Source organism: Thunnus maccoyii, chromosome 16 (genome assembly GCF_910596095.1).
Source record: "Thunnus maccoyii chromosome 16, fThuMac1.1, whole genome shotgun sequence".
Lineage (NCBI taxonomy): Eukaryota > Metazoa > Chordata > Actinopteri > Scombriformes > Scombridae > Thunnus > Thunnus maccoyii.
The window spans coordinates 9,416,209-9,418,986 of NC_056548.1; positions in this window are offsets into that span (position 1 = coordinate 9,416,209).

Below are 2,778 nucleotides of genomic sequence, written 5' to 3' on the forward strand. Positions count from 1 at the left end.
GTTCAAGTGTTTTTTATTTTGGTTTATGTATATTCATGTGTAGGCTACTTTATGGTGGGTTTTTTTTAGGTTATCAAGGTCATGTGGGGTATTTTCATATAGGTGCAGCATGATAATAAGTTTTTATGTGATATTTAGGATTTATTTATTTAGTTTTGTCTCATTGGAGTCTTTAAATGTAGTTAGGGTTATCAATTTCTTTCATTATTTTCCTGTCTCAGGATTTCCTCAAGTCCACAATTTCATTAATGTGGTCATACTTCATCAGCTGTATAGCAAAATTATGCAGAATCACAGATAAGTATAGGACTATCAAGCTTATTACACCACCTACTTGGGCTGGATTTTGGAATTTGGCATAATTTGTTAAAGAAAAATGGGATATTTTGTACTGCAACAAAGACTAACTGTGACTATTTGGACATTGTAAGATTACATTGCCAAAATATTGTAATAAAAACATAAATTGCTTCAAAAATAAGTGCACAGCTTTTGTTCTGAGTGAAAACAGCCCTTCGTGGAAGGCGTCTAATAAGTGAGACAATGTATGAGCAGAGAGGAAAATATAGATCAGTTTTCCAGCTATGGTTGTTTGATTAGCTCAGTTTCTGTGTGGATATAAGCGTTCAGCCTCCATGCTGGAGGAATGCTGTGGTGAAGGCTACATCTGATCTATACCATATGGAAGCCTCAATTACTGTGGCCTAGCACAGGGGACTACAGTCTGCAGTCACATGACCCTTATAAGCCAATCGTGTGTACTTACAGTACAGTACGCACTCCTGCTCAAGTGTGCAGGCTCAATGTTGGATCTGTGCTGCACTGAAAGGGATTTTGTATCGTGTCTTAGGGCTCTGATAGTGTGTGTGTGTACAACCATGTATTTAATTCAAATAAAATTAAAGTGATTTTAAGAATGTTTTTAATGCCATTGTGCATTGCGGGCACTACACAGTATTTTGCTGTGGACTATAATTTTGTGTTGAACAGAGCATTATGACCCAATGGATGTTTGTATAGATATAGCATGGTGCTCACTGCTATATGCAAAATACTGTGCACTTCAGCATCTGTCAGACTTAAAAAATCCAGCCATTATCCGACTGAATATTGCTGCTTAGTGTTTAGAACATTGCTCAGTCTAGCGCACTATATTTTACACGCTTACCTTGCTAATTGACTCTCCTGTGGAACAGTAAACATGTACATTATTGAAATATATTGAAGCCTATCTCTGTACAATGTGTGTGTTATTTGACATAGATATACTGACACGAGATAGGTTTCTTTTAAGCTGTTGTAATGTTCCCCCAATTAAACTGGGAAGAAAACAGTGCCAACACTTAATATGGTCTTAATTAAAGGAAAATAGGTGGTCAACAATGTAGCCTTGTATTTGGGAACTGTGACTACTTTCATTAGAGATGTTTGTTTACTTGGCTGCTTGCTGATGTGCAGATGTTCTCTTGAATCCATTGCTCCTCTGCCAGATGTTACTGCAGTCAGGAAGACAGGCAGGCAAGCATGTAGGCAGAACTCTATACAACACACTGCAGGTGTTCTCCCCAGTGAATCTCAGTCTGTGGAGATGGATTTGCCCGAGACGCGCAGCGCGTCTGCATAAACTCCCCTCGGTTTGGTTGCTGTGCTGGTAAATGACCTTTGATGGCCTCTCTTTCTATCTACCTACTTTCTCCTCCTCCTCTCTCATCCTCTTTCTTTCCTCCACTCCTCCGTGTAGTGGATAAATCCACAGGAGAGGCAAAGACACAGAGGAAATCAATTAGGCCTGTTTCCTGGCAGAAACCATTCCATATCTTTGATTGGGCTTCCTCATTTGTTCTCTCACTGGGTGTTGTGCTTGGATCTCAGAGACACTATGGGAGATGCAGCAATAAAGGGACTATTGTTAGAGCACGCTCTCTTCTACACCTAATAGTCAAACTGTGCATAGGTGTCTTCTGTATTAATGGTTGAAAAACATTACCCAATTAATTTTACCAAGAATTTCTACCTGACAGTGTTGCCTGGCTGACTCTTAAACCTCAAAAATAGGTGGTGCTCACACCCCACAGAGTCGCTGTCAGTCAGGTTAGTGACAACGATGTTTCATGCTGCACCACAGTCATTGTGTCAATAACCACATGCTGTACACCCCCTGCTATGACTCTTGCTGTCGATATAAAGGAATAGTGACTGTGAAATAAACATCTACAGCAGTCCAAAGAGACCCTATGATTTTATGAATGCACAGACAAAACTGCTCAGTTAATTCCACCTGAAGAGGCATCATCACCATTTCCATTCCATATAAATAAAAATCTCATAAATGGTGCAGTCTATCATGTCACACAAGTATTATTTTTGATTGTCTGACTTGATTGTAAACAAGACCTAAACATGACGGCTCTCTGTTGCAGACTTTATTGGTGACTAGCCATGTTTTCACTATAATAAAAGCCTTGGCACGAAGCAGCACTGACTCATTTTTATTGAGAATCTTTGCTGTAGGGGATCTGTCAGATAAATTTCACAGCTAAAAATATCAGTAACTGAACAGATACCTCGCAAGGAATCATGCAGAGGATGTACAGCTTGTATTTATATATATCAGACTACAGGTGGAGCTATTGTCCTGCTTTTGATAAAAGCAAGAAGTTCATACAAAGGGATGGCTGCTTTAAGGCCATGCACAGTTGGATATACTACAATATATAGTTTTTAGTTCATGTAAAACACACATTTAAGCCCTAATACTCACCATTAACCATCAATAAT